This window comes from Oryza glaberrima, chromosome 1 (genome assembly GCF_000147395.1).
Source record: "Oryza glaberrima chromosome 1, OglaRS2, whole genome shotgun sequence".
In the NCBI taxonomy this organism is placed as follows: domain Eukaryota; kingdom Viridiplantae; phylum Streptophyta; class Magnoliopsida; order Poales; family Poaceae; genus Oryza; species Oryza glaberrima.
In genome coordinates this window covers 13,898,141-13,921,304 of record NC_068326.1, presented here as the reverse complement: position 1 = coordinate 13,921,304, position 23,164 = coordinate 13,898,141, and the positions used below count along the sequence as shown (strand labels likewise).

The 23,164-nt window shown below is 36.3% G+C and overlaps 1 pseudogene; it reads left to right on the top strand.

Annotated features, from left to right (window-relative positions):
• Positions 1-10,516: 10,516 nt before the first annotated feature.
• LOC127759261 (wall-associated receptor kinase 3-like) lies at positions 10,517-21,926 on the top strand (annotated as a pseudogene).
• Positions 21,927-23,164: the final 1,238 nt, after the last annotated feature.

Here is a 23,164-nt window from a genome sequence, read left to right as displayed (position 1 = left end):
CAGAGGACGGCAAAAGCTACAGTAACAAGGAACTAGGTTAAATAAGAAATAACGTAATATGTCGATACACTTGAGCGAATTATTGCCGGATATTAACCATTAACGGATAATATTAACTAGTGCAACGAATGGTAATGATCTATCGTATCATATGTTGTTTATTATAGCACGGATAGATAGGGTACGCCTGTAACATTAGTCTCTCCAACAATAATGTACGCCGCTCTCATCGCCTAATGAATACTCTTAAAATCGTAAAGTCGCAAAGTTGCGAAGTTGGTTGTTTATTGAGAGGGTCGTCGAGATGATGGCCGACATATCAGCCGTCCTTTCTGACATTTGCTGATAGATCACTGTTTTTCCCTTTATTTTTTATGAAGGCAGCTAAATATAGGAGTCCATTATCAAAAAAAATTCTAATCAATTACTCCCCCAAATTATAAACAATTAAGTGTGAGCCGGATGACTAGGACCAAAAAGTCGATCGCAACTGTTTCTTCTCCCTTTTCTTGGCCGATATGTAAGCAGGGTTTACCGATCTGTTTTGGTGATTAAGGGCCATGATTAATTGCTTGTAAACAGTGTAAATAGGATCCGAGCTAAATAAAGGTCGGGAAAAATGCGTTGGACCCAGCCAATAAATCTACATCCAATGCAAAAAGGGAGGAGATCCATTCCAACTTCTCTTCGTCATCGTGCCAAGGTTCATTATCTCACCCTCTAATTTATTTGCCAATTATAACGCGTCATAAGTTGTTGCTGCACTATGAATATAGTACTACTTTCATATCCATTTTCCCCTCTTTATCCAATCCTGAGTGACGTCGTCCAGAAGATGTTGCTTAGCTAGCGAGGCTCTCAATGCAAAACCCTTTGTGCCGACATGCCGTGCTTGCCGACTCCCGCGACCATTTTTTTTTTCAGCCTAGCTATGTTGCCCCCTTATTTTATAGCAATATATATATATATGTCTATGTGCCTGTTTGTAACAGTTTTTGGTCTGATGTAAATATATGATCAGTGGCTTTTCCCCTTTAATGTAACGGGGAAAAAAAAATTATACGCTAGCGCGTGGAATAATACCAAGAAGCCTAGAATCATCTCATCTCACCCGGCATGCTAATGCAAGTGGAGCAGCGTTGTGACTTGCATAATTAAGTGGCATGAAGAAGGGCTCACAAATCGATCGTGCGCCGCTCCTGTAAACTGCTGAGAGGGTACGGATTGCTGCAAACACCGATCATGTTTCTACCGGCTCTTTTCTAATTAATGTTTATATATTTTTTTGAATTTTGTTAACACTTTTCTTAAATTACTAAACGGTACATTATGTGTGAAAACTTTCAACATAAAAGCTGCTCAAAAATATTAAATATATTCATTTATCCAGTTTATAATAATTAAACTTAATTAATTATATACTACTCCATTCCATAATATAAGACGCAATTACTTTCGAAAGCATACATGTATGTATACCATTAACTAACACCTTTTCTCCATTAAAATAATATTTTTTAAATTCTCAACCATCAAGATCTCTATTTTATTGGGTGCATGCATTATATTTATTAGGTTAATCCAAACTATGAGATGATAATAATTATTTCTTAATCTTTGAGTTAAGGGTGGTTGTGCCTTATATTTTGGAATGGAGGGAGTAATAGTTTTGTTATTTTACGCACAATAACTTAGGGCCTCTTTAGATCAATTTGCTGTTGCAAATTTTTTTGGCAAAAGTTTTGGTGCAAAAGATTTGGCATTGAAGTTTTGCTAGTTGGTGTTTAGATGCATGGTAAAGTTTTGCCATTTTACTAGTAAAGACAAAGAGAGCATGACTCCCAACACACTTTTAGTAAAATTTGATAGTCTAGACTCTCAAATAACAAATGCTGAATTGCCAACTTTTGCTACTAGTGTTTAGATCTATTTTGATAAAAAAATGCTTAAAACAGCAAAATTTTTGTTATTTTGAATGAACTACATGCACACCTCGTGAAGCCCGTTGCGAAGATCTCTCCCACACGGTGTCTATCCACCATGTGCCATCTCGTATCCAACTTCGTCACCCGGTATCCTTGACCGTCTGGACCTCAACTCCTCCCTGAGTCTAGTCCCGATCCCCACCGTTGACCGAAGTTGACCTTCAAGAACCTTGACTCTAGTCACCTTCTCGTATGGTATCCTGACCGCACTAGACCTCTGCTCCTCCCTGAGCATAGTACCGGTCCTCACCATTGACCAAGGCTGACCTCAAAGTCACCTATACACAATCAGACAAAACAACCGTATCTAGGCACAGATATCACCACCTGACCCACATTAGTCACACGCACTCACACCAACATCCACACATCTTTTCAAACCAATTCACTGATTAAATCATTTGTAAAGCCAATTGTTCATCACAAATATTAATCATGACAATGATTTCACAATCTCCCCCTTGATGAACACATTGGCAACATCATCAGAATGCAAATTTGTGTTTTTGAAAAATAAAAACAAAAATCACAAAAGTAAAAAAGAAAAACTCTCCCCCTTTTTAAAAGAAAGAATTTCTCCCATCAATTTGCAATCAAAGCACAAAATCGACTATTTTTAAAATCGAAACAAAGTTCAATTCTCCCTCTTTCAAGAAGCACATGCATTTTGTATATTTCTCCCTCTTTGATAATGATTTCATCAAGAATGCAAAAGAGAAATAATAACAATAAAGCACAAATGCAATGATGTCATGATCTCCACTTGGAATAACCAAATTTTATTTTATATTTTCTGAATTTATTTTTATGAGCTTTGAAATGCACCAAAAGCAATTCAACGTCATGTTTTGCAAGACAAGGGAGATAAATTCATCAGCTAGTTAGCAAGCACGCATCATAGTATAAACATGAATCAAAGATATTACAATTAAGCTCAAATCAACAATAAGGATTCATGATTTCAAATGATTTATAATGCAATATATTCACAAGCACATAGGTTGAAAAATAAACACTATACATATATACCTATTGCATTTATCACTCTTTCTCAAATTAGCTTTAGCACAAAACAATCAAGAGAATTTTTAACTTTTGTTTGAGCATTTTTGCTCACTTTTTTTCTCTCAATTATTCTGGGTACATCCTTGTCGTCAAGACTGTTTCCAAGGATTCGGTATTCATTTTTTTCTCATAGATATTTTTTATTCTCTTGCACGATGAGCAATTACAAAGCTATTGGAGGAATAACAATTCAATAAAGCATATATATATAAAGTATTTATAAATCAAACCATATGCTAGCATCAATATTGCATATTTTCTTAATTCAAGTAAAAGATTTAGTGTCATGCATCATCTCACTTAAAAGCAATATCTAAGCCTCATATAAAGACTAAAATGCATACAAGCTAACATAGCAACAAACATACCTCAATTATTTTGCTAGCATGCACAAGAATATACTAGACGTATAAAACAAAGCTCTTCTTTTTCTTATTTTTATTTATTTTCAGACTTAGAGCAAATGCATAAAAATAAACATGAATGCATGAAAAAGCACAAACTCCCCCTCAAATTAACCTCCAATTCTCCCTGAAGAAAAATCAAGAAGAAATCAAAGATTTTGAAAAAGACATCCAATTGCCAACGATATCATCAAAGTTCTCATGAATTGATATACATCCACTTGTATTAACCAAAACTGCTACCTCAAACACTAACACTTGAAAAGCTAAGAAATGCACACCTATATTTACGAACTTATGTCAAACACTACTCATGTCTGCTTCCCATTGGGGTAGTTGTACATGAGTGAATGGAGCACATTTTTTGTCACAAAAGCTAACGATGAAATTTCAAGGTATAAAGCTAAACAAGTAAATTTTGGTGGTAAAAAAACAACTTTTATCCAAACCAAGTGTTTTGTACAACGATAGTTTTTTAGATAATGAAATAGTCATCCCGGCCTTTGCTCAAAGAGAGTTACAGCCCATTATTACAATCTAGCACTCTAAAACATGTGTAGTTCAGAAATGATAGAAGAAATGACCACACAAAGGAAAATTTAACCAAAACAAGATTAGGAGAACACATTATTGAAGTCTATTTGTGAATCTCTATCCATAATTGGCAAAAAACTGCATAACCGTCGTCTCAAGCTTACGACATGCAGCTTTTAAAAGCTCACCGTCTTCATCATACCTTTGTAGTTGTGCCCAAAACCGGAGCCAATAGGTTGCCCTGAAAATTACCTGCATATATGTAACAGATGGTGATTTGTCAAAAACCATATCATTCCTACACAACCACAGAGCCCAACAAATTGCAGAAGCTCCCACCAATATTAATTTACTCCTTTTCTTGTCCACCCCCAACAGCCACCCTTCAAAAATATGAGATATGTTAATAGGGGGGTATAGACCAAAAGAGAACCGCACAGCTCTCCATAAAAACTTTGCATAATGACAATCCAATAAAAAGATGTTGTATTGATTCATTCTTCATACAGAAACAACATCTTAAACTACCATTCCAATTCCGTCTTGCTAAATTATCCTTAGTCAACACCACCCCTTTAAGCAGGTACCACATAAAAACCTTAATCTTAAGCATCATCTTAAGCTTCCAAATTATCTTATTTCTTTGAATATAATCATTATTAATCAAAGCTAGATACATTGATCTTACAGAGAACCGTTCATTCTGATTAAAGTTCCATGAAAAACAATTAGATGATTGATTCAATTGAATATGAACAATAGAAGCACACAAAACATACCAAGATACAAGGTTCTAACCAACCAAAGCTCTCCTGAAAGATACATTAAGCGGAACAGAACCTATAACACTAGCAATTGAAGAGTTCTTCCTTCTAACAATAGCATATAAAGATGGATACTTATCTTTAAAAGCCATATTACCTAGCCATTTATCTTCCCAAAATCTTGTTTGTTCCCCATTATTCACAACCCAAGAACCCATATTCAAGAAAATACTAAACAACAATAGATATTCATATATTGGTAGTCGGGCACAAAATGATATTCCCTCCATTCCTAACGCTGTGTTCTTATCTCTTATCACATTTTTCCCAACTCATCTCCCTCGTTTTTTACACGCATGATTTTCGAACTACTAAATGGTGCGTTTTTTGGAAAAAGTTTCTATACGAAAGTTATTTAAAAAAATCATATTGATACATTTTTTTAAAAAAATAGCTAATACTTAATTAATCACGTGCGAACACACTAAATATAAAGTGTAACTATATTTTATCCAAATTCCAGAATATAAGGCAGCATCTCCTTGCCTCCTGTTTGATGTCCATGCAAGCATCGAAGATTATCACCTCGGCTGGCTATTCCTAGCATGCATAAGATATCGGGTCCAGAAAGGTGGCCGCTGCACAGAAGCAACGTTGGAAGCGATCGAAGCGTCAGTGCATCACACGTTGAAAGGAGACAAATTAATGGGTTAATTGGATCCATGCCATTATAAATTTTATGGTTTAGAAAAATACCATTACTATTCACCTATTTGATACCATGCCATTACAATTTCTTAAGTATTGGCAATATACTACTACATATCTTTTCACAACATTTTTTTGTTTTTTAAGACCAAATTACCCCCCCTCCTCCCCCCCTCTTTTTCCTTCTTCCTTTACCTCTCTCCTCTATTCCTTCCAGCCGACAAACTCATATGAGCTCATCACCTCATGCCGATGGAAGAGCCGCCGCGCAGGACACCGCTGCCGATGGAGCTGGAGGAGTGTCATACAGTTGTGAGAGCTTGCTTGCACTCATTTAAGCTAGGATTCAGTAATGTCGTGCAGAAACGTACAACATCCGTTGGCCTATGTGGTGTGTCATTGTGTATATGCAGAGACACACGGACATGCATTTGCTGCATGTATTCAGTCAGTGACTGAACCATGCCAGATAGGAGTGCATGTGTATACAGGCTAGTTCGTATATGCTGTGTCATCTGGTAGGGTACAACCGCACAACACCTCAACCGGCCCACACTTCCAACAATGTGGCAAACGCTCTTGCCGTCCACAACATCCTTCCAGCACACCTTCGTCGACGTGAACGGACCAACCGCTGCCGGCGGCCTCTCTGAACTCTGCCGAGACTGCAGTCCTCGCCGTGCAGTCCAACGCCGCGGCCGGCTACACAATTTCGTCGGAGTTTGTCAAGCTGGAGAACAGGAGATTGGGGGAAAAGAAGTAGATGAAGGTAGAAGAAAGGGATAATTTGGTCCTAAAAACCTAAAAAATGCTGTGAAAGGGTATATAGTGGCATATATCCAACACTTGTAAAATTGCAGTCGCAACACTAGTAAAATTGCAGTGGCATGATTTCAAATAAATAAATAGTAATGATATATTTCTAAACTGCAAAATTTACAGTGGCATAGATCCAATTTACCCAAAATTAATCGGTGTAACTGGTATTTGTACGATTCTTTGGTCTTTCTGTTGCGAACAGTTACCCGGCCCTTCTGTTTAGGAATGGAGTACTACATATTGTAATATTTTATTCAGCAACTTTAAAGACAAGCACAATGCAAGCACAGATCAGCCACAACTCGACAAGTGATACTCCGGCTGATCCAACTGCATGCGAAAAAATAGTGACGGCCAGATCCAAGTGTTATGGTTGAATATAATGATAGCACCTACATCTACCTACGGCTTTTTTTAAGGCTTTTACGGTACATTCTACTTTAAGTATATATTTACAGTATATGAAAAGGTAGATTTGGTATTGGTTAAAAAACTGAAAAGAGCTGTTAAGTCATTTTTAATTGAGATTTTTTTCCATCAGGATTTATTTTCCATCGGTGGTATTTTTTCGGATCTCATCATCCATACCAATCCAGTCTACCTTGTCGCCGGCAGCCGCCTTCACGTTGTCTCGCGTGTGGCTCCCACAAGCGCCGCCCAGCCGCTGCCGTACGCAACGACGCCGTCGCCGCCGGAGCCGGAAGCGACACAGCCTCCGCCGGGAGCAAAGCTACCGTACTGCCATTGTCGTGCGCAGCACTATCGCCGCCGTCGGGCCCAGCAGCAGCTGTCCGCTTCTATGAACTTTGTTTCCGTCAGTCTCTAGCATGTGACCACTGCCCATACAGCCCGTGACAAGATATAACTACTGCATATCTGCATCAGACTTGTTTGATGATTTAGGCTTCATCCACTTCAATGACAATGGATACAAGCAATAATTAAACCTATCTAGCTCTATCTAATTAGTTCAACTCGAAGTAATTAAGTTAACAAGTCTAATTCTCTACAAACACTTGTGAATTGGTTTATTTGTGAACTTTTGTGGTGGTCAATGTCGGACAAGAGTCTTGTCTAGTAGAACTATTAATTTGTGATTTGTTCATTACTTATAGTCTAGTCTTTGTAACCACTTGATTTATGCGAAGAGTTGCAAATTTTTATAGATTTTTGTAAGTGTTGTATGAAACTCAAGATGTTAATTTTATTTTAACTAGAAAAAATTGCCCGCGTGTTGCAACAGGTAAATGCTATTTTAATCTTATTATTGTTATACGGTTTAGCTAGGATGAAATTCACTGTGAGAATTCGCTTGGATATTTTTTTTAGAAAATTATGAGCTGTAATTAGGAGTCCGACTTTTGTCATAAGTTAGCATGCGAGTTTTTTTAAAAAGAGATTTCTTATACGACTCTATCTGTATTTTCAAAAGCCAACGAACTTAAAAACCGACCCACATACGAATACGTATATCCAAAAGCGAATGAAACGAAAAAATCGACTCATATACAGATGACGTACTAAAGTACAGGCAAAAACATCTTTAATTTTTATAATAGTACAGATGATATGGTTCTGCTCTCTATCTATTATTACTGTGTATTAACAGTGACACATAATGGCTGAGAACGAAGTTAGCTTGGAGGAGATGGAGTATAACATGGTTTCTAGTAATCTTTTCGGAAGCGAGGAAGATGGTTACAAGTCTTATAATGAATATGTAAGGTGTTAAGGTTTTAGCATTAGAAGGGACAAAGTGAAGCGATTTAGTGGTACCGAGCTTATCTTCTAGAGGCGATTTTATTGCTCATGTGAAGGCTACATGACATTGAAAAACTTTGATAGAACCAATAGGAAAGGGGAGCCACGGGCCTTGACCTGTCGTGGATGTAAGGGTACGCTTGAAATTGAGCTGAATGGACAGACCGGAATGTGGTTAATTTGTATTATGTTTTGAAGCTAGACAAGAACAAGACCCAAATTTTTTTTCTTTAGATGCAGCATAGCCAAACGGCTTTTCGGTCGATCGCACATATATTAAAGTAGAACGGTTTCTTTTGGGCAAAGAAAAAATAAATATCCCGTTTCCATCCCCTATTATTCCATTTTCTGGTCGAGCTAACACGTGGTTTTCCGATAGAGCTAACATAAATCAAATAACTATTATTCTAGGAAAAAAAAACTACGTCCTTATTTCGTCTTGTCTATCCGGACCGGAACGACAACGAAAAAACATGTGGTTTTCCGGTCAAGCTAGCATAATTGAAAGAAATATTATTCTAGGACAAAAAAAAATTACGTCCAGATTTCATCCGGTCTGTCCGGACCGGGACGAGAATGGAAAAACACATGGTTTTCCAGTTGAGCTAAGGCCCGGTTTAGTTCCCAAAAAATTTTGTTTTGGGTATCATATCAGATATACGGACACACATTTGAAGTATTAAACGTTGTCTGAAAATAAAACAAATTACAGATTCCGCCAAGAAACTACGAGACAAATTTATTATACCTAATTAATACGTCATTAGCAAATATTTACTGTAGCACCACATTGTCAAATCATGGCGCAATTAGGCTTAAAAGATTCGTATCGTAATTTACACGCAAACTGTGTAATTATTTTTTTTTTCACGTTTAATACTCCATGAATGTGTCAAACATTCGATGTGATGAGTGAAAAGTTTTTGTTTTGGGAACTAAACAAGGCCTAACATAATTAAATAACTATTATTCTGGAAAAAAAATTATGTCCCTTCTGTTCAGTCCGGGACCAAAAAAACACTTGGTTTTCCGGTCGGAACAAATTTCCTTTTTAATCGATATATGTAAGTGCACGATTTTTCAGTTTAATGGATGATGTTACAAATTGTATGTCGATCCATAAGTGATCGTAACTTTCAGTTTTCATGTGCGTGATTGATAGATTGAAACTGCGAGATAGAATCGGTACATATTTTTTTTAATTCTTTTTTAGTTTCTTAAAATTGCTGCTGCCGCATGCCGCCTTACTGCTTCCACCTGTCGCCGCCCAGTTGCCCTTGCCGCAGCTGCGGGCCTATGGCACGGTCCCCCAGCGGCGGCTTTGACTTGGCGCCTATCGACCGGATCTAAGTGAGGAAATACGAATTTACAAAATTACTCCACACAAATAGATGAAAAGATAAATACATCCTATTTAATTTATACTGCAGAATAATTAGGAGAAAAATCAGATTAATTTACACCGTTAGATCAAATATACTGGTAGTAGTATTATGTACCGTAAAAATACTGTTTTTTTCTGTGGGCTTTTGGTCTAGTGGAATTCTATCTTTGGGTTCCATGGATGCATGGGCAGAATCTCTGGTAATTTAAGCCCAAACATGTAGACCGGTTGCATTAATTGCATCTCATGGACTTGCTAGGCAGGATATATAACACTTGATTGGGCAGGAGAAGACGTTTACATGCTGATGATCATCGCCGTAATTACCACGGCTAATAACGACATTGCTATCGAAATAATTGCTGACTCCTTGTACAATGTATATGGCACTGCAAAAGTATATAACCGGTCGCATTGCCACAACTTTTGGCGTAGACAATTTAACTTTTGGCGTAGACAATTTTGAAGGTACTTTCTCTGTTTCATAATGTAAGTTATTCTAACATTTTTCATATTCATATTAATATTAATGAACATCAATATAAATATAGGAAATGCTAGAATGACTTACATTGTGAAACGGAGGGAGTAGAGAATACTCCCTTTGATCTCTTCCAGATGTCGTCCTCGTACAGAAGTGTAAATGGATTATATGTCAAAAAATCTGTCATATGTGTGTGCCTGCAGAGCCCTAGTTTGCACGTTGGACTGAGACAGATGCCCAAGTCACAGATCACAGTACATCGCCTTCACTTGACTGAGGTGACTGAACTTAATACTACATCCATCCCAAAATAAGTGCAGCCATGAGTTTCCGTGTCTAACTTTAGTCACCCGTTTTATTTTAATTTTTTTATAATTAGCATTTTTGTTGTTATAAGATGATAAAACATGAATAGTACTTTACTCGTGACTTATGTTTTTAATTTTTTTAAAAATTTTTTTAAATAAGACGGTTAAAGTTAGGCGCTGAAAACTATGGCTGTACTTTGGAGAGAGTATGACCCTCAGAGGAGGAGGGTCATGACTTATGAGTGATGCATATATATATATAACAAGCTGGAAGCCGTCTCCGGAAGAGTAAGAAAAATCTCTAGCTAACCTACACTGTTCTCCTGTTCGGTCTAGATGGGTGCAGCTGCTATGCTACTAGCCACCATGCGTCTTCTGATCATGTGCCTCACCACCTCTGTAGTCATCCTTGGGACATCAGGAGCTCCTCCCTCTGCTGAGGAGCTTGCTCACTGCCCCAAGGCCTGTGGGGACGTGAACATCTCCTATCCCTACGGAGTCGGGAACGGCTGCTTCCGACCAGGTGGTGGTTTCGAGCTTACATGCGACGATACAACCAAGCCTCCCAAGCTCTTCTTGGGTAACACAACGGAGATTCATGACATATATACAGACGGGTATGTTAATGCTTCCATCATCTTTAACATCGCCACCACGCCTGGTGTGCTGGGCACCTACAACAGGTCATGGGAAACTCCCGGGAGGAGCCTTTACATCCAAGAAGGTGAAACCAAGTTGCTGGTTATCGGTTGTGGAATCGAGGTGAATATGTTCCACGCTGATAGCGATGAATCCTTGGGCTATTGCTCGAGCACTTGTCGCGACATCGCGGTCATGCAGAAGGAGGCAGTGGGAATGAGCTGCAGCGGCATCGGTTGCTGCACCATCACCTTCCACACAACTATTTCAGCCTTCAGGTTTAGCGTTACCCAGGGAGAAGAAGCACAGCAGTTACCTTCTCTGTTTGCCAATGCTACTATCAAGGCATTCTTAGCGGACGCATATGATTACCCGCCGAACCAGTACAATTTTAGCATCACTGATCTCTTGGCAAGAAATATCGATGCAAGTACCATCGGTGCTTGGACCTATGTGCGTACTGTTATCGCAGATTATCCAAGTTGTGCAACGGCTCGGCTGGACGCGAAGAGCTATGCATGTGGCAATACCAGTTGCTTCGATGTGTCAAATGAAGGCTACCGTTGTGAATGCTCCAATAAATTAGTTGACGGCAATCCCTACGTCTTGGATGGCTGCGATGAAGGTATAAATATGACAGTGCCCCCTACAATATCTCACTCACGTACTGATGATGTAGTAGTTATATGTGGCCTTCTTTAAAAAATTACACTTTAATTTGGACCTATTCTTATTACGTAAGTTGCATATTAGACTAGGTGATAGCAAATCCGTTCACTTTATAGACCATATCTATTCCACTATATACTTAAAATCTATCAACCTATTTATTATATACTAAAAGTCCATTAAACTTCCTACAAATACTCTCAAGATGCCACGTGGCACCCCTACAAACGCTCATGTGATGCCACGTGGCAAACAAAACATCTAACCGTCGATTTTCATTTAATTTGGTGGACCCATCATTAGTTTTTATTTTTAGCCATTAGATCAATCCTTAAAAGGAAAAACAAATCCCACCTGCCTCCACAGTCACATACGTACGTACATACATCTCCAATCCGTCTCTCCCCTTCTTACATACTCCTATTTAAATAGCTAGCAATTCAATATAGATATTGCCTAAAAAATTCAACGAAAAATGTAACGAGTTAAATAACCATAATGTCTAAGCAATATTTCCAGGTTTAATTTATTGTAATTATATTGTTATTCAATTTATAATAAACCAATAATTTGATATCACTATTGCTTATATTTTGTTATATAAAAAATATGTGGTTCGGACATAGACCCTGTCCTTTTCACCACAACAAAATAATAATAAGAACACTATGAAAACTTGGTAACAAATAATATATCACTGTAAATAATATTATAAAACTAAACTGGATCGATAATATCAAAGCAATGAAAAATTATAAATTCAACCTATGGGTTCGTCTCGTCCGTAAGGAGGGAAGTGGATACGTGCGTTGTACATATGAACTCTGACGGTCTTATCGATTGATATTTTTTAAGATATAGATCTAATAGTTTAAAATAAGGTATATAGGTTTGGGTAAGATGATTTTTTTTTGAGAATCTCTTATATTTACTTTAGTTTATTACAGCATCATGTGGTGGCTTAGGAACGTTTGTAGAAAGCCACATGGCAGCTTGAGAGAGTTTATAGGACGTTTAATTGACTTTTAGTATATAATAATAGATAATTCATATCATGTTAATTAATATATCAATCAATAATTAAATAATTTGTATGTGTAGTACCAAGATAACTCTTTATGGGTTCGTCACTGAACAATTAAGTTGGTACAAAGTAATAAGTCCACCAATTTTATTTAAAAATAAGAACACTATGAAAACTTGGTAACAAATAATATATCATTGTAAATAATATTATAAAACTAAATTGGATCGATAATCTCAAAGCAATGAAAAATTATAAATTCAACCGTGAACAAATTCAACATAAAAGAATAATTTATTTACACACCATACTCCTATGTTTTCATGGTGTCTGAATTTTCACAAAAAGTATGGGACATAATTTCAAATTAATAGGCTTTAAACATGTTAAAATAATTTCACATTATATCACCGATCAAATAAACACGCTAATTTAAACTTCCTACAAACGCTCCTACGTCGCCACGTAACACTCCTACAAACGCTCATATACTGCCACGTGGCACTTTCATTTAAACCGGTGGACCCAATATATATTTATAACCTATTAAATTATTAATTTAATTTTACCACTAAATCTTATATTCAAGAAAAAAAATATGTATGTTCCCCTCTCCGTTCACACGTTCAAAAAGAAAAAAAAATATCTATGCACATGTCTGTACGTACTCCCTCCGTCCCCTTCCATCTCTCCTATTTCTTTCCTATTTTCTAGCTAACAACCAATACATACTATAAAAATTTAATTAGATAGCTATAAATATTTTCTTAGTATTTATGCTTCTATATAAAAAATTATAATATGTCACTTGGATGTATATATCCTTAATTTTCAGCGGGAACTCAGAAAAAAAATTATTGGGACATCAATTGGATATATACCCTTCCTTTTGAGTGGCGAAGCCATAAAAAATTATCTGGGCACTACACCTATAAATTATTTAATTATAGATTGATATATTAACTAACATGACATGAATTATCTATTATTATTTACTAAAAGTCCATTAAACGTCATACTAATGCTCTCAAGCTGCCACGTGGCTTTCTATAAATGTTCCTAAGCCACCACATAATGCTCTAATAAATTAAAGCCAAACCGTCTTACCCAAACCGATGTACCTTATTTTATACTATTAGATCTATATCTTAACAAAAAAAAAACCTACCGATCAATAAGATCGCCAAAAGTCCCTATATACAACGCACATATTCACTTCTCTCCTCATGGACGAGATGAACCCACAGGCCGTCGCCTCTTTTTTTGCCCCATACGGCAATTTAGTTAATCACTGAAAAAAGAAAATCCTAAAAAATACCGCTGAAAAATATAACCACCTTATTTTTAAATAAAAATTGGTGGACTTATTACTTTGTACCAACTTAATTGTTCAGTGACGAACCCATAAAGAGTTATCTTGGCACTACACATACAAATTATTTAATTATTGATTGATATATTAATTAACATGATATGAATTATCTATTATTATATACTAAAAGTCAATTAAACGTCATATAAACTCTCTCAAGCTACCATGTGGCTTTCTACAAATGTTCCTAAGCCACCACATGATGCTGTAATAAACTAAAGTAAATATAAGAGATTCTCAGAAAAAAAAAATCATCTTACCCAAACCTGTGTACCTTATTTTAAACTATTAGATCTATATCTTAAAAAATATCGATTGATAAGACCGCCAGAGTTCATATGTACAACGCATGTATCCACTTCCCTCCTCACGGACGAGACGAACCCTTAGGTTGTTGCCTCTTTTTTTTTCCATACGGCAATTAAGTTAACCACTGAATGAAAATTCTAAAAATTACCGCTGACAAAATAACCACCTTATTTTTTTTAAAATACAACTGGTGGATACATTACTTTGTACCACTAAACATGTAACAACTTTCTACCAACTTAATTATATCTCTCATCATGTATATGAGGTTTATTTACCTATATAAATACGTAAAGCTAAATCAATCCACAAAGGTACAAATAAATCCATTTACGAATTAAGCTCTTTTTAATTACTATCTTCTGCCTATAATGGATCATATAATTTTATAGGAAATAAGGAGGAATGAAAAAAAATAAGATACCTAATAAGGGGTATTTTTCCCTCATTAAATAAGTTTCATTAAATAGGGGTAGGTGGAGAATTATAAGGTGGTTAAAGTAATATTGGATAAAAATTAAATGAAAGATGGTTGGATGGTACGAGTAGTATTTGTAATCCCTTATAATCTACCATAAAATTTAAATCCTTCGATTTATGGATGGAGGTAGGAGAAGCAAACAGGAGTATGTGGGTATGTCTTACTTTAATTAGATAAAGAAATCATATTACCACATTTTTTAATAAAAAATTTCTTAAACTAATATATCCTAAAATCTACAAAGACATATTTAGTATAAAATTTATTACTGTTTAAATTAAGATGATAAATATTTTTAAAAAAATCCAAAAGTACCCAAAATACCCTTAGAGATATAGAAAATTAACAATTGATTTATCTCATTATAAGTTTCAAAAAAAATATGAAAACTTTTGTGTGGCCTCCTTACACAACATGGAAGTTTGTGTATAAGTCTCAAACTTTGTTTTAGTATATTTAGTTTTTAGAAAAAATATTTTTATGCGGTATATGAGTGAGAATTTGCTTATACAAGAGATAATAGCACAAAACTATCTTATGTAGTGTATGAAAGATGATATATATTAAAAACAACAATAAAAAGTATTTATATAGCATATAACAGATAAATTATATTTTCTTTTTTAAAAATAGACATGTAAAAAACTTAAAACTTGTATACAAATTTCCATGTTATGTAAGGAGGCCACATAAAAGTTTTCATATTTTCTTGACACTTCTAATGAGATAAATCAATTGTTAACCTTGTATGTCCATAAGGGTATTTTGGGTATTTTTTAAAAGAATGTCCAGTCCAATAACGTATTGTAGAACAATTGATAAAGTCGACGGTATATTATAGAAAGCGATAATGTCGATGGTAAATCGTTGAACCCGAACAAACTCAGTGGTATAGAATAAATTCTCTCTATAAAATGATAGTTTCATATGAACCAGCTCCATTCTTGCGACATATTATGACATGATTCAAGTAATTTTAGTTTACAATTTGTAACAACCTATCCTCTAGAACAACGCAGCCTACCTCATCCAACTGGTACGCCAACTTTCAAATATCACTCTGTTACACTTTCGTTCTCACTTCGTGTAAAATAGTTAGCCCGCAAATGATATGATTGGAGGGACAATGACTTACAAGTTGGTTGTACTCAAGCGCACACAATGTTTATGAGCAACATAGGTCACATCCTATAAAAAAATAACATAGGCCACATCCTAAGTGAAGTAGGATGTCACAGACAACCCTCAAATGTCCTGACATCCCCATCAGTCCAACTTACCCGCATAGCTACGCATGCATGTATACAAATGTCTAAGAACATGCCCCCTCTTAGTGCATGTCTGTATGTCCAATGAACGAAACCAACTTTTTAAAACAATCCCTAACAAATTATTGATAAATACAACTTTTTAAAAGTAAAAAATATTTTTTTAAAGAAAAGAACCTATATATAAACATCATAACAAAATTTCAAACACCACTAAGTAAAGGTGCCCGCGCATATGCGCGGGCTACCTTCCTAGTATATACTTAAAAGTCCATTAAACTTCTTACAAACACTCTCAAGCCACTACGTGACAGTGTCTAATCTCACCGTTGATTTTTACTTAAATTGGTGGACCCGATAATTTAGACCATTAGATTAGATTAGATGAATTTTATTTAAAGGAAACGAATACTACGCTGTTGGCAAAAAAAACAAAAATATAAGTACTCCATAAATACGTACGTACGACTGAAAAACAATCAAGCTTACGTCACTCCCAAGCCGCCAGGTGGGACTCCTTAAAAACGCTCCTACGTTATAATAAATTAAGAAAACTATTAATTTTTCATTAAATCGGTGGACCCATTAATTTTAACCATCAGACCTCTCTAAAATTGAAAATCCGGTAGCCTTCACCCTCCACTATACGTCCGCAAGTACGTACTCCCTCCCTCTGTCCACCCTCCAACTCTCCCCTTCTCTCTTATTTTTAGCTAACTTTCTTATTATTTAGCTAACATAGATCTATATTAAGATTTTCAAATCACGTTCATCTAAAAAAAATCATACGTAGAAAATGTCATATATCTCTTCATGTGGACGTGCACGTACATATGTACGTACCCTTTTGTTCTTTCTTTTTTTTCTTTTCTCCCCTTCTTGGTTAGATGAGATAGAAAATCAATATTCATATTAAGTATATTTTAAGTTGCAAAAGTACAGTCTAAAAAAATCTAGAAAATGTGAGAAAAACTAAAATATCTAGCCATTAATTTTTATTTAAATTGATGGAGCCATTATCTCGGACCATTAGATTAAATCTATTAATAATATCTCTCCTAAATCTCCCTTAGCGTACCGACTCGACTAGAGAAAGGTACGTACGTACAACTTATAAAAAAACCGAAAATACATATACAACTGTAACGTACAGTTTAAAAAGATAAAGTGGAAAAAACATTAAAAAAATCAATTACTTATATCATTAAAACGTACATTTGCTTCCTTCTTCTCCCCTCTCTTAGATGAAATCGTAATTATTATTAGTGATAATAAATTTTAAGAAATTATAACTTTATAAACATAAATTATACATATCATCATATATATGTCTAAATTTACTCCACAATGTTTGGAAATAAACTTTATAAAACTATATTATTTTACCCATGATATTAACAATATAATATTTTTTTGTTTACTTTAAACCGTTGTAACTATTATATCAAACCATTATTTTGTATCAAAATTTTTAAAAACACGCTGTTTAAAATAAATGTTATGCAATTATGTTTTGTACCATTAAATTACCAATTTATGATCTATATTAACTAATTTTAATTTAATTAGTGAACCCTGTATTTTATACTATTTTTAATAAAAATATTTTGCCAACGGTTTTCACTTAACCTATTAACTAGACCGCCATATCTATGTTTTGTGAAAATAGGAAAAAAAAAAGTTTCTAAAGACCTCGCAGGTGTGCGTATTTGCCTTCTGCACGTATGACGAAGCATCGTACCTGAGACAGCTAAGGTGATTTGCCAAGGTGAACATGATTGCTGAGAAACACTATACCAACCAATTAAATTTATGTAATTCTGCTCTTACTTCAAACAAATATTGTTTCGAAGAAAACAATCAAACATGCAAAAAGGAAAAAAATAATAGCTTCAAACAATTGCTGATATTCTGCACTACCCAACGAAGCAATTGTGCAAGTGATTTGTGTCCTAACATAAATTCTTTAAAACTTTGGAAAAGAACATGATAATTTTGAACTTCTATGAAGGGAAAAAAATCCAACCGTTATCCTTAATTTGGTTGTCACTAAATCATGCATCTTCACGAGACGATTCGATCATAAAATTTGAGTTTCTTGCTATCGCAATTTTTACTTGTAAGCACTATTGTACATTATGTATTCAAATGGTCTTCATGGTATTTACTCACTCGATCCAAAAATCAATTCAAAAGTTATATGACCCTAATCTATCTTCTAACTCAATGAATGGTTTTTGAGATATGCCCAACCTATAGTTTAGCCTTATAAGATATAATTTCAAAAGAAACTACAATATTACATTACGATAGTATGCGCCACCTTTCTAGTTTTGTTAAAGGCTTTGCACCTTGGACTGCTGGGTCTACACCCCGGTGACAAATTAAGAGCTTCCTTCTCACCGCGTAAGCAGAGAGTCGGTGTGGATAATGAGATTGAGTTCGATTTGTCCTGTGTCATGGTCACCCTAGCTATACTCAGATCTGGCTGGCTCTTGAAGAAGAAAGAGAGAGGAAAGCTGGAGAAGAACCGGTCTAAATTAAAGTGAAAATTCAAGTTTAATCATAGTCGTCCAACATGCAACCTTACTAATAAAAACTGGTCTAACATACAACTCACTCTCTCTTTTTCTTTTTACAAAATGAATCCATAAGCCTTACAGTATTCCTATGGTATTCCTACGGGAGCCCTCTTATGTGGATGTGATTGTGGCATGGGGACCAAGATTTCAAACCCTGACTGTTAGACTCATATTCCAGCTGTGGTCAGTCCACAGAGTTTGCTTCTAATAAGGAAGTTGTTTTGGACAGCGATACGGTCTTCAAAATATAATTTTGTCTTCTTGTTTCTATAAAAATATTTATTGAAAAGTGATATATGTATACTTTTATAAAAGTATTTTTCAAGACAAATCTATTCATATAATTTTTACATTTTCAAACTCAACAACTTAAGAATAAGTTATTCATAATTTATATTCCCAAAATTTGACTTAAATATTATCCTAAACGACTCGGAGGAAGTACGTTTTTATTAATAGAGCGACAATACTTCAATACTTCAGAAAAGTACATAGTACGTAACATTTGGGGAGAAGAAAATGATTTGTACTAACACTGTTCATCCAAAACCTGCATTTAAAATACCACAAATGGCCTTGTTGTTAGATTATGGAAGCATAAATCCTCGCTTGTACACCCTAATATATGGACACGTCTATATTATTATGCCCTTCGGTCAACAATATTGGACATTTTGGATATGATCCGGTCCAACTTTTGGTGCCTTGCCCATCAATAATTTTCAAATACTTATAGTTTCATTTATTACCATTATATCTTATATTATCTCAGCTATAGTTGTAGTCTTGTAGATGTAATAGATGGACGCTTAAGGTTTTTTTTTAATTTTCTATTAAAGTGGAAATTTCTAGAGTTTTCTCTAATTAATGTGGGAACCTTTAGCTTTTGTGTTCTTGAAAACTGATGTTGGGGATTCTTATACAAGCATTTATGAAAATCTATCAAAGCTTTCTAACTAGTTCAAGCAAATTTCAATTGAATGTGAAACTATAAATTATTTTTTAGTGATCGATCGTTTGATTGTAGGTATTTGTCATGCTAATCTTTCATCCTCTAGTAATGTGATTAAAACTTCAAAGATCTTTGAATTTGAGTTATTTTCTCTAAAGTTATGTGTATCATTTGAAAAATTACTAAGACATTATCTGTTTTCAAAAAAGGCTCAAATTTAATCTAAATGTGAGTATTTGAATCCTTCAGGCCCCATTGTATATCTAGTATTTTATATATATATATCTTTGTTACTGCTTGGCCAGAATATAAATGTTAAATAATATATATTTTTAAAAAAATGGAACAGGGTATGAACCCACTCGAAACAGGCAGAATTGTTCTAGGTCATGTGGCGATATGACTATTCCTTTCCCCTTCGGGCTCCAACAAGAATGCTCCGCAAATAGAAAATTCCTTCTGAATTGTACTTCCAAGCAGGCATTTATTGGAGGATCATACACGCAATATCAAGTGACGAATATTTCACTAGATCAAGGGCTTCTGTTTGTCAACTTTTCTCAGCACGAAGAGGCCTACTCAGAATTGGTAGAAATAAGCAGAGATAACATCTCACAGTGGGTGGAGTCCTGGATTGACGAATTCAACGATTTTGACGTCTCTCAGCATTACGGTATTTGGAAGTGGTTTGTGACCAACATGACTTGTGAAAAGGCTAAAAAATCATCTGCTTATGCCTGCATTAGCGCCAACGGTGAGTGTACTGGTGTCACGCATGGACATGTGCATTTGGGTTATCGTTGCAACTGCTCTACTGGCTACGAAGGAAATCCGTACGTACATAACGGTTGCATAGGTAAGAAACCAGTTTGTTGCCAATATCGACAAAAATCGTTATTATGAACTTCAATTAGTAGCCATTGTATATTTGTTTTGCAGATATTGACGAGTGTTCAATACCCAATGATTGTAAGGGAATGTGCCAAAACCAAGCAGGAGGCTACAGTTGCACTCGTTGCCCTCATGGCACATCTTTCGATCCAGCCGAAAGGAAATGCACTTCCACCAAGCAACATAATATTGTCTTGGGTATTTCTCACTTTAACGGATCACTTTTCAATAAGATCACAGTCAAGTACGAAGCATAACCATATTAATTACCTATGTATGTAGGAATTGCCAGTGGACTTAGCTGTGGCTTTGGAGTGTTAATTCTTACCTTAAGTGTGACAATGTTATTTCGGAGGTGGAAGAGAGGCATTCAAAAGAAAATTAGAAGGGATTACTTCCATATAAATAAAGGGTTACTATTGGAACAATTGATTTCTTGTGATGACAGTGTTGCACATAAGACAAAGATATTTTCTTTAGGTGAATTAGAGAAGGCAACAAACAATTTTGACTCAACACGGATTCTCGGTAGTGGAGGCCATGGCACTGTTTACTAGGGCATTTTATCTGACCAACGCGTAGTAGCAATAAAAAAATCCAAAATTGTGGAGCAGAGTGAGATTGATCAGTTTGTCAATGAAGTTGCTATGTTATCTCAAATCATCCATCGTAATGTGGTTAAGCTTTTTGGCTGTTGCTTAGAATCCGAGGTTCCTCTACTTGTTTATGAGTTCATATCAAATGGGACATTATATGATCTTCTCCATGGTAATTTGCAAAGCAAATGTCTATTAACATGGTGGAATCGCATCAGAATTGCCCTTGAGGCTGCAAGCGCCCTTGCCTATCTCCATTGTGCTGCCTCGGTACCAATATTTCATAGAGATGTGAAATCTGCCAATATACTTCTCGATGACAATTTCACTACAAAAGATTCAGATTTCGGTGCTTCAAGATCTGTTTCTATTGATGAAACTCACGTGGTCACAATAGTGCAAGGTACATTTGGATACTTGGATCCTGAATATTATCATACAGGGCAATTAAATGAGAAGAGTGACGTTTATAGTTTTGGTGTAATACTTATTGAGCTTCTAACAAGGAAAAGGCCAATCTTCCTCAATTCAATTGGAGAAAAGCAGAACCTGTGTCATCACTTTCTTCAAAGACAGCAAAACAATACCACATCAGAAATAGTAGATGTACAGGTTTTGGAAGAAGCAGACCAGTGGGAAATTGATGAGATTGCTTCGCTTGCAGAGATATGCTTGAGGCTTAGAGGAGAAGAGAGACCAACAATGAAAGAAGTGGAGCTAAGGCTGCAACTTCTGAGGAGTAAAGTAGCAAAGAAGAAGAATAGAGTAGAAGTAAGCAGGGAAAATGAAATTGATCCATTACTGCTTTATACGCCCAGCTCTAGTTCCGTGAACCCAAGGGATTTTAATTCGGCAAGTCACAATGATGCCACTCGATGCTACACCATGGAGCAAGAATTGGTTTCTTGGACCAATTTACCTCGCTAAATATAACAGTATTTTTTAAGTAACTCGGTATTTTTGTATTAGCTAAACATACAATTCAACACCTACCTTAAATAATACTTAAAATGAAACATTAGATTACTCCCTAAAATTTGAAAACACTATTGTGGTGTTTGTTTATTGTATCAGCCTATTGGATAAGACAAAACTATCATTTTTTTTATTATTCTATATATATGCTTAATTCCATTGGTTTGTGAAATATATCTTCGGACTTGGGAATAATGGATTTGGTTAGTGTTGGGACTAATGCATGTGCTCACATATATAACTTGACTGCATCAACTCAGCAATAATTTATCTGCATGAGATAGAGAATGGTTTGTTGACATTGATTGATTTTACTTGTAGTATCACTCACAGACCCTCAGTCTCATAATATAAGCGATTATGCCTTCTTTTTTACAAAATTAAAGAAATATCAAAAGAATTTATGATGATATAAAAGGTGATGTCGGTGATATGGGCCCGGGGGTATGCGAAGTATGGAGAAGTCTCCTTCCCGTCCAGCCACGTGGCCCTACAGCCTGGCTCTCCCCCCACACCTCGGATGACGCAGAGGCAGCCAGGGGGCCTCGGGGTGCCACGTCACACCCCTCGGGTCCTCGCGCCGCCTCGCCTCGAGGCCCTCGCCTGACCGCCACGTGGAGAGGGGAGTGAGTGGGGCGGAGACCCAGGCTGAACCGCCATCAATGCGAGGGCGGACGTGCGGCGCTGCCCAATTGACCCACGTCAATCGGGCGTGACCGGATTGTGACCGGCCTGTCGCCGGTCACGTCCGATCGGACGGGCGGAGGTGCCCCCACGTCCCACCCTATGCTCGGCGGAGTGGGGGCAGGTATGCCCCGTCCCATCAAAGCATCATTTGGAGCCCCCTCCACGTGAGATGAACCGCCGAAAGTCTCCATTCATTTAAAGGGGAATGACAAGGGTGTCCCCCGTGTCAGGCGGGGGGCGGCGCTGGGCCCCACTCGACGACGGACGGCTGCTTAGCTTCCGAGCGAAGGCACGAACGGTGGTCCGATCCAGGCGGTGTGGGCCCCCCCTCCCGTGAAAGAGTAGGTAGAGGCGGTGCATGTGGTATCCCCTTGAACTATAAAAGAAGGACCTTACCCACCGAAAAAGGGGACGACTCTCAGTTAGCCTAAACCCCAGGGGAAGAAGAGCGAGAGTGCTCCCTGGAGTTTAGGAACCTTTGTAACACTCAACCTTAAAATCCC